Source organism: Ursus maritimus, unplaced genomic scaffold, assembly GCF_017311325.1.
Source record: "Ursus maritimus isolate PB19 unplaced genomic scaffold, ASM1731132v1 scaffold_35, whole genome shotgun sequence".
In the NCBI taxonomy this organism is placed as follows: Eukaryota; Metazoa; Chordata; class Mammalia; order Carnivora; family Ursidae; genus Ursus; species Ursus maritimus.
The window spans coordinates 18174094-18184621 of NW_024426119.1; the positions used below are offsets into that span (position 1 = coordinate 18174094).

Genomic DNA, 10528 nt, shown 5'->3' on the forward strand with positions numbered 1-10528 from the left:
CATTGTGGGATCGAGCCCCACACCAGGCTCCTCCGCTATGAGCCTGCTTCTTCCTCTCCCACTCCCCCTGCTTGTGTTCCCTCTCTCTCTGGCTGTCTCTATCTCTGTCGAATAAATAAATAAAATCTTTTAAAAAAAATAAAAAGAAAAATAAATATAGAAAGAAGGAATTTGGTAAAAGTCCGTGGGCCAAATCCAGCTTCTTTAGGTCCAGGGATAATTATAGTAATAAGAATAAAATATTTTAACAGTAATAACAAGGAGAAAAGTAACATTTATTCAGAACTTACTATATGCCAGTATCATCAAAGCATTCTTCACGTATTAACTCATTTTTAAGGATATTAACTAACAGGTCATTACAGGAAGAAATATAGAGTAGACCAAGAAACTATTCACAATTTTAGTAAATAAATAATGCAAATCAAAATAACATCATGCATTTCTTGACATTTCATGATTTAACAAAAGTAAGTAAAATACTAACTCTATTTTGAAGGAGATATGTGGAAGAGGCATTAATAACTGTAAGAAACATAGCTCCCCAAATCCTAAATAAAATATTGATAAATTGAATCCAACCACGGGGGGAGATGAAAACGATTTTGAGGCAAACAACGAATAAAACAATAGCCCGTTCATTTAATATTTGCTTGAGTGACTGGTGTGTGCAGGCACTGTTATAAGCCCTTGGGGATACAACAGGGAACAAAACAGGCAAATATCTCTGCCACCATGAAGCTAATATTCTAATGGGGGAGAAACACAATAAACAAATAAGCAAATACATAGTATGTCAGATCGCGATTACTGCTGTAGAGAAAAAGCAAGGAAGGAAGTAAAGGAATACAGGAGCTTGATTGTAGCCTCCATAGTATCAGAAACATTTCACTCAGGGGCGCCTGGGTGGCTCAGTCATTAAGCGTCTGCCTTCGGCTCAGGTCATGATCCCGGGGTCCTGGGATCAAGCCCCGCATGGGGCTCCCTGCTCAGCGGGAAGCCTGCTTCTCCCTCTTCCACTCCCCCTGCTGGTGTTCCCTCTCTCACTGTGTCTTTCTCTGTCCAATAAATAAATAAAATCTTAAAAAAAAAAAAGTTATTCTAAAAAAAAAAGAAAGGAAAAAAAAAAAGAAACATTTCACTCAGAGGGTGTTATCTGGGCAAAAACCTGAGAGCTGAGGGGATATATGGAGACATACACATATAGGCAGACCTAGGGGTGCCTGCGTGGCTCAGTTGACTAAGTGCCGGCCTTTGGCTCAGGTCATGATGCCTGGGTTCTGGGATCAAGCCCCAACTCCAGCTCCTTGCTCAATGGGGAGCCTGCTTCTATCTCTCCCTCTGCCTGCTGCTCCCCTCTCTCTCTTTCTCTCTCTCTCTGTCAAATAAATACATAAAATCTTAAAAAAAGAATAGGCAGACCTATATGTAGACATCTATATGTAGACATGTATATATGTAGACATCTATTAGTATATATGTATATGTTAGTATATATGATTAGATGTGTAGTATGTTTGCATCTATTAGTATATTAGTATATATGTATGTATTAGTATATATGTAGATATAGAGATATATGTACGCATTTGTAAGAGGGAATTTCCCAGGCAGAGGAATCAGTGCAAAGCCCCTGAGGTGGGTGTGCACCTGGTATGTTCAAGGAACAGCAAGGAGGCCAGTGGACTGATTTGAAGGAAATGGTAGCAGGGGACAGTAGTAGGAGATGTGGGCCATTGAAAGGACTGTAGTGTTCATATAAGGAAAATGGTCAGTCTTCTGAAGGGCTGGGCAGAGGAGGGGCATAATCTGACTGACATTTCAAAAGGATCATTACAGTTGCAATTTGAAAATCAACTACGGAGAGGCAAGTGTGGAGGCAGAGACAATGGGAATGGATCAGTGATTCAATCCAGGCAACAAATGACTTTAATTCCGATGGCAGAGATAATTAGAAGTGGTTAGATTAAGGATATATTTTGAAGGAAGCGCCATTTGGGTGGGTCTGCAAATGGATTTAAGGTATTGTATGTGGATTATGAAAGACAAGTAGTTAAGGATGACTACATTTACTCTAGATCAAATAGAATTTGTCGTAGAAATGCAAGGAAAACATATTAATGACAATCACCAAATCAGTGGGTTAAAGAAGAAAAAACACTATGATCCTCCTAAAGATGCAGGGGAAAAGGAGTTTTTCTATGAACTGATTCCAAGAGATAGAATGTTTACTATGGTTATCAGCCACCTGAATAGTCTGTGATCTGGTTGGTAGGGAATAAGCAAAGGGTGAGAAAAAAAAAATCTAAAGGCGATTTAAAAAAAAAATATATATATATTTTTTTAAAGATTTATTTTATTATTTATTTGACAGAGATAGAGACAGCCAGCGAGAGAGGGAACACAAGCAGGGGGAGTGGGAGAGGAAGAAGCAGGCTCATAGCGGAGGAGCCCGATGTGGGGCTTGATCCCATAACGCCGGGATCACGCCCTGAGCCGAAGGCAGACGCTTAACCGCTGTGCCACCCAGGCGCCCCTAAAAAATATATTTTTAAATCCAACTATTAAATTTAAAAGTGGTAAGTTAGGTAAATTAAAAAAAAAATCCTTATTAGGCGCTCAGAATAGGAAACTTGCTTACCTTTATAAAACATAGCTATAAAAATGTACAGCAAACACCATATTTTATGGTGAAATATTAGAAATAATATTTCAAAGGACCTAAGAAGACTGGTGCTCAAGATCATTGCTCCTATGCAAAATTATTTTGACAGACCCAGACAATGTAGTAAGAAGATGACAAGAAAAAAATATGTATAAAGACTGGGAGGGAAAAGCAAAAGGTAATTATTCATAGATGATATGATTATCTACACAGAAAATCCAAGACATTATTGTAATTAATGAGAGTCTAACAAGGTTGATTTAAGCTCAATACACAAAATCCATTGCATCCCCACAGCGTAGCAACAAACAGTTTGAAAATGTTATTAAAGAAAAGTGATGCCATTCAAAGAGGCAACCAAGTTAGATAGCTATAAAGAAATCCAACAAAAGGATGTGCAAGATCTTTATTGATATAATTTAAAATCTTATTGACGTTTAAAGAAATCCTAAGTAAATGCGAAGGTTTGCCATGTCCCTAAGTGGGAATACTTAACCATCTTAAGGTGCAGTTCATCTCAAATTAACCTACACATTCAATATAATGCCAATCAAACTCAACCCCATAGCCAGGTTTGTGATGTAATTTGAGGAAAAAAACCCTGAAATTCCGATGGAAGAGTAAAGACCTAAGAAGAGTAGACCTATTTTGAGGGGAACTTGCACTACATCCAGATGACAAGATGCAGTACGAAATTATAGAAATTAAAATAGATTAATAAAAATTGGCAGGATCATTCTAACTCTCCCTTGGTAGTGGAGAGATAAACAGCGAAATAATAGACAACAGATAAAATGAGTAAGTCTGAGTTACATGTATCGACTTGGATACTTTAAAAAAACACATAATGCTAAGTTAAAAAGCAAGTTGCCAAAGAATTTGTAAACTGGGATATATTTATATGTACTTTAGAAACAGAATAATTGATATATTCTCAATGGATACATTCATACGTAGTCCAAGTAGAAAACATTCCTGGGTGGTGGTTGCCTCTGGAAGTGGAGATAGGAAAGGAATGGGGCCAGGGCAGTGCATGTGCTTTAGCTGTATATATTTTTTTAAGATTTTATTTATTTATTTAAGAGAGAGAGAATGAGAGAAAGAGCACAAGAGGGGGCAGGGTCAGAGGGAGAAGCAGACTCCCCGCTGAGCAGGGAGCGGGGACGTGGGGCTTGGTCCCAGGACTCCAGGATCATGACCTGAGCCGAAGGCAGACGCTTAACCGACTGAGCCACCCAAGCGCCCCTATTAAGTGGGTTCCACCAGCGTGGAGCCCATAGGGGGCTTGAACTCACAACCTGAGATCAAGAATCTGATGCTTACCAACTGAGCCATCCAGGCGCCCCAGCTGTGTATTTTAGAGAGAGCACTCTCAAGTACAAGTGGCAAAATACCAAGATATATTTGATCTAATTGCGTAGCTGTCTCTGTGTTCTTTTCTGAATTTTGTAAGAGAGATAACATGGAATGGTAGATGAAAGACTGCTAGGTTTGAATCCTGGCTCCACTGCCTACTAGCCATGTAGCCCTGGGAATGCTTCACTCTACCTCTCTGTGCCTCAGTTCCCTCATGTATGAAATGGAATGAAAATAAGACCTACCTCAGGGGTTGATGATGTAGGTGCTTGGAACCATGCCTGCCTCATGTGGATCATATGTCAAGTGGTGTGCCAAGTGAATACATCTACTATTTTTTAAATCATGCTATTTATTTATTTATTTATTTATTTATTTATTTATTTAAATTTTGAGAGAAATCTATTTGTTAATTCTTCTTTTTAAGCTTTCCTTTTGTTTATGGGAAATTAAGTATTTCTTTTTTTTTTATTTTTAAAAAGTTATTATGTTCAATTAGCCAGCATATAGTACATCATTAGTTTTTGATGTAGTTATATTTTTTACATATTATATTTTTAAAAGAATGTTCATTTTTCATTGCAGGGAATTCTAAAAATGTGTCAACTATCATTAACCCCTGTTAATTTTACCCACTTGAGCCCATTTTCTTTCTTGGGATCCCAGAGCACCCTTCCCAGTGAGGAGCCTTGTCCGTGTGGGTCAGGGGAGGCTGACACACTCTCTCCTGCCAAAACGGAGAACAGGCACAAGAAGGATCAAGTAGAATCATCCCTTTAGATTAAATACGTAGTGTGTGGGAGATAAAGGGGTTTTGTTTGTTTTCTCAGTTTGTGGGTAAACTGAGAATTATGTACTTGGAACTATTAGCAGCTGTTGTGCTACCAGGTAGAGAGAGCCTTTTCAGAAATGAAGCCAAGAAACGGCAGGAGATGGATGGAGAAAGAGAGACAGAGACCTAGAACTCTTAGATCCAATCATGTCTGACATCCTCTTCACCTTCTCGGATTTTCGAGTTCATAAAACAATATACAGTTGATCATCACTATTCACAGATTCTTTGTTTGCAAATTTGCCTACTTGCTAAAAATTGTTTGTAACACCTAAATCAATAATTCTCACGTACATGCACAGAATGATAAAAAAAAAAAATTGAGTTGCCTGATATGGGTGTTCTCAGCTGAGGTCAAACAAGGGACACACCCTGCTTTCTTATTTCAGCTCTCAAACTGTAAACAAGTATCCTTGTTAAGATCTATTTAGTACCATGGGGTTTTGTTTGTTTCATTTTGTTGTTGTTGTTGTTTAATTCAATATATGGTGTTAACATACAGTGTTACATTAGTTTCAGGTGTACAATATGATTGAACAATTCTATACATTTCTCAGTGCTCATCAAGGTAAGTGTACTCTTAATCCCCTTTATTTATTCACTCATCCCTCCCCACCCCCCACTCTGGCAACTGCAAGTTTGTTCTCTGTATTTAGAGTCTATTTTTTGTCTCCTTTTTTCTTTGTTAGTTTGTTTTCTTTCTTAAATTCCACCTATGAGTGAAATCATATGGTATTTGTCCTTCTCTGATTGACTTATTTCACTTATCATCAGGCCCTCTAAATCCATCCATGTTGTTGCAAATAGCGAGACCTCGTTCTTTTTTATGCCTGAGTAGTATTCTGTTGTATATATACCACATCTTTTTTATCCATTCATCTGATAGACACCTGGGTTGCTTCCATATCTTGGCTATTTTAAGCGATGCTGCAATAAATATAGGGGTGCATGTATCTTTTCAAATTAGTGTTTTTGTTTTCTTTAGGTAATTACCCAGTAGTGGAATTATTGGATCATATGGTAACTCTGTTTTTAACTTTTTGCGAAACCTCCATACTGTTTTCCACAGTGGCTACACCAGCTTACATTCCCACCAACAGTGCACTAGGGTTCCTTTTTCTCCATAACAAATAACCAACATTTGTTATTTCTCATGCTTTTCTAATTTTAGCCATTCTCATAGGTGTAAGGTGATATCTCATTATGATTCTGATTTACATTTCCCTGATGATGAGTGATTTTGAGCATCTTTTCATGTGTTTGTTGGCTATCTATATATCGTCTTTTGAAAAATATCTATTCAGGTCCTCTGCCTGGTTTTTAATCAGATTATTTGTCTATTTATTTATTTTGGTGTTGAGTTGTATAAGTTCTTTATATATTTTGGATATTAATTCCTTATCAGAGATATCATTTGCAAATATCTTCTGCCATTCAGTAGGTTGCCTTTTTGTTTGGTTTCCTTCACTGTACAAAAGTTTTTTATTTTGGTGTAGTTCCCATAGTTTAATTTTGCTTTTGTTTCCTGTGCCTTAGGAGACATAGCTAGAAAAATGTTTCTACAGCTGATATCAGTGAAAGTACTGCCTATGTTTTCTTCTAGGAATTTTATGGTTTCCATTTTCACAGTTAGGTCTTTAATCCATTTGAGTTTATTTTTGTGTATGGTGTAAGAAAGTGGTCCAGTTTCATTCTTTTGCATGTAGCTGTCCAGTTTTCCCAACACCATTTGTTGAAGAGACTGTCTTTTCCCCATTGGATATTCTTGCCTCCTTTGTCATAGATTAATTGACTATAAAAATGTGGGTTTATTTCTGGACTCTATTCTTCCATTGATCTATGTCTATTTTTGTGCCAGTAGTACCATGTTTTCCCCATTTTTGTGCTTTTTTTGGGTGATTTCACTGTTTAAAATAGCCCACAAGGGGAGTGCTGAAGTTTGGGATAGTGTCCCTATGTGCAAGAAGGTTGTGAAGTGCCTTATGGAGAAAATACATATTTTTGTAGTTTTTAGGCATCAATTATAGTGCTGTTGGCTGTGAGTTCTATGTCAGTGAATTAACAATATACATTAAGTAAAGTGTCTTTATTTTTATTTATTTAATTTTATTTATTTGAGAGACAGCGAGAGCACAAGAGAGAGCAGGAAATATAAGCAGGGGAGTAGGGGGAGAGGAGCAGAGAGAGAGGGAGAAGCAAACCCCCCACTGAGCAGGGAGCCCAATGCAGGGCTCGATACCAGGACCCTAAGATCATCACCTGAGCCAAAGGCAGACGCTTTGACTGAGCCACACAGGTGCGCCAGTAAAATGTCTTTAAACAGAAACACACATGAAACAAGAAAATATATTGATTGGTTAATGAAAATTTTGTGATCAGAGCTCCTGGAACCTAAAGCCTTATCCCTAAGAGCGATGGTTCAGTAATCACTAATTCAGTGTTTGTGACAACTTTATAGAATATAAAACATCATTACCATAAATAACAAGAACTGACTGTATTCTCCTTTTGCCTACGTTAAAGTTGGAAGAAGAAGCATGTGAGCTAATATGAGGCTGAGGGAAGTCTTACCAAAGGAGTGACTTTTAAGTGAAATGCAGACAGATGAGTTTTATTTAACCAAGAACGGGGTGCGAGAAGGGACTTCTAGGCTAAGAAAATACCCTGAGCGGGTGGCTCAGTCGGTTAAACCTCCAACTCTTGTTTTCAGGTCTGGTCATGATCTGAGGGTTGTAAGATCGAGACCCATGTCGGGCTCTGTGCTCAGCATGGAGTCTGCTTAGGATTCTCTCCGTCTCCCTCTTTCCCCTGGGGTCATAAATAAATAAAATCTTTAAAAAAGAGAGGGGAGGGAGTATAGCCTGTGCAAAGACCTTAGAATGAGAAGGGGCAAAGCATGTTGAAGATCTGAAAGGTCAGTGCAATTGGATTACAAAAAGCAAGGGAAATAGTGCAGGTGTTTAAGGAAGGTAAGAAAATACACAGTGGATATTCTCGGTGCCTACCGTGATCCATTTGCCAAGCTTCCTTTCTCATTGATCTCCAGTTTTGTCCTGGTGCTGGTCCTTATCCTACACAGCCTTTGTGACCTGGAGAAAGCTGACTCCATCCTTGGCTCACAAAATAAGGACTGGTTAGGGGAAGCTAATCATGGTAATCCTGTCCCTGGCCAGTAAATGGTTCAGGAATAAGAATGTGCCAATGGTGACAAATGAAAAGAATTTTTTTTTTTTTTAAGAAAAGGGTGGAATTTAATCTTTATTTACAGGACACCGCAAGATAGGAGATTCCACAGAAGTAAGAAACCCACTGAGAGGAGGAGCTTCACACAGATCGTACAGTTTGGAACTTGTCAAGTGTAGTTTCATCATAAAAAGTGCTACAATAGCAAAACACATTTAAAAAGAGTTTTAGTAGAAAAACTGTAGGACAAACTTCTACCAAACAGAGTACACAACAAACAACTTTGCGTCTCAGCTGTGCAATCTAGAAGTTAAAGGTCCCAGAAGTGCCATCCCGAACGTGGGATGTATAGCCTTCAGAGGTAGTTTCTGGCACAACATTCTGATCTTTCTCTTCCTCTACAGAGAAATACTTCTCAATCAAGTTTAATGAAGCTTCGTACACAGACTCATTTTCATGGTTTTGTAGAGCTTCAATTTTGTCCAAAACCTCCACATTCTTCCATCATTATACCAAGTTTCTCAGTTTCATCTAGTTTCTCAGCAGCCTGAAAGATGTTTGAAATGGCATCCAGAATAACCAGGATAATTTTGGTATCTTTTGAGGTTAAGAGGTTCATCAATTGTTCTATTATGCTGTACTGAACAAGGCATACAATCTGTTCATCTGTCCTGCCACTCGTATAGCTGGTCACAGCCCAGACAGCTTCCTTGTGCGTCTTAAAGTCGGCCATAGAGGGAACACCAACGAGGAATGGACTAACCCATGATTCACAACTTGCTCTATCTGGTCCTGGTGACCAGCTGTGATGTTTGACATTGTCCACGTAGCTTCCTCTGGACATTAGTTTTGGGGTTTGTTAGCAGCCTAGGGAAGACAGCAAGTGCTCCTGCATCTGTTACCACCTGAGTCTGTTCATCTGTCCCAATGACGACATTTCCTACGACTCTTGGCACTGGAGTCACAATGGGCAATTCAGTCAAAACTTCCCAAGTTGGCGCACAACTCCTGTTTTCACAACCATTTCATTGTGTTCATTTGGACCATCAGGAAGGTAGGAGATGGCCCAGCAGGTGTCTGCTAATACTTCTGGATCATCATGATGCAGGAGACAGACTATGTTTGTCTGAACCCGCTCAAGAGCATCTAATGTGGGTGCAGGATTCTTGTTGCGACAGAGGTTTGAAAGTGTCCAAGTCAGGTTACAGAAGTAACCACATGCTAAAGATGACCTATCAGGAATCGCAAGGAGAGCCAACAGCAGGTCAGCTGCACCATACTTGACCAAGTCTTGAAAAACTGAGCCATCGCCTGCAGTGTTTCCGAGGGCCCACACAGCTTGTGCACTGATGTGGCCATGGGGAGATGCCAACAGAGAAAGGAATGCTGGGACAGCACCTCCATCTACCACAGCCTTGTCTGTTCTGATGTCGCGGAAGCAATGCTAGTGGGGGCCCAAGCAGATTCAAACTGCATGGGGCTACAATCACTTCTGCCCAAGAAGGACACAAATTTTGGAATCAAACCAGCCTGGATTATGTTGTCTATGGGGTGCTGTTTTTCCCTAGAAAGCAGTTCCCTAGTAGATTGAGTAGCCTAGAGCTGGCTTTCCAAATTGTTGCTATTTATGCCTTTGACAATGTCATCAGTGGACCAATTTACAGTGCCCTGGTTGTTGCGGTTTCCTGTGGTAGAGAAGTAGCCTCATCAGGAAATGAGCTTACATTTCTCCTTTTCAGCATCTGGTCATCCTTCTTAGCTTTCCTCAGCTTCACCTTAACTTCTATTCGGCGCTGCCTCATTTCTGTACTCTCTTTCCCCTTGTTCTTGAATCTGTGATGGTGGACAGCTGGTGAATTGTGTTCTCGTTGGTGGACATGGTTATGAGACAATGGGAGAAACCTGTCTGGCCAGCTCAGGCTTCCACAGGAGCTGGTGCGTGGTATGCAGGCTGCAGGTCTGCTGCCCTCAAAATGAATGTCCACCACGGATCAGCCCAAAGATGGTGTGTGACAAATGAAATTTGAATTATGGAAGCTTTTAGGAAACTTCTTCCTTTTATTTGAGTGATACTGATGGAAAGTCAATCTTACTCATCTATAACGAATGTAGGCAAAGAAGCCTGTTGGCAGCCATTTCATCATTAAAGAGAAGTCAGTCTGAGAACAGAACCTAAAAAAATGAGGAGGATGGAGCTGAGGCAACTCTAAGAAAATAGGGTAAGTGCCTTGAAGTGCCTGAAGCCTGAATATGTCTAGACTTCTGGTTATGTGAGCCAACCTCACTGTTTAAGCTTTGGAGTTGGTTTTCTCTTATTTGGAGAAAAAGTTTCTTAACTGAAACAGTAGATATCCTGGTGTAGTTCCCTGAATATATCTAAGATGGAGTCAACTGGACAGAGGACTGGGAATCCTGGTGAGCAAACCATAATCAGAAAGTCTATTTTAGTGTTACACGATGTGTTTATTTCTTTCTTAGCTTTAGTAAAGTCT

General features: G+C 39.5%; 1 pseudogene; it reads right to left on the reverse strand.

Annotated features, from left to right (window-relative positions):
- Window positions 1-8103: 8103 nt before the first annotated feature.
- Window positions 8104-9915, reverse strand: LOC103676774 (annotated as a pseudogene).
- Window positions 9916-10528: the final 613 nt, after the last annotated feature.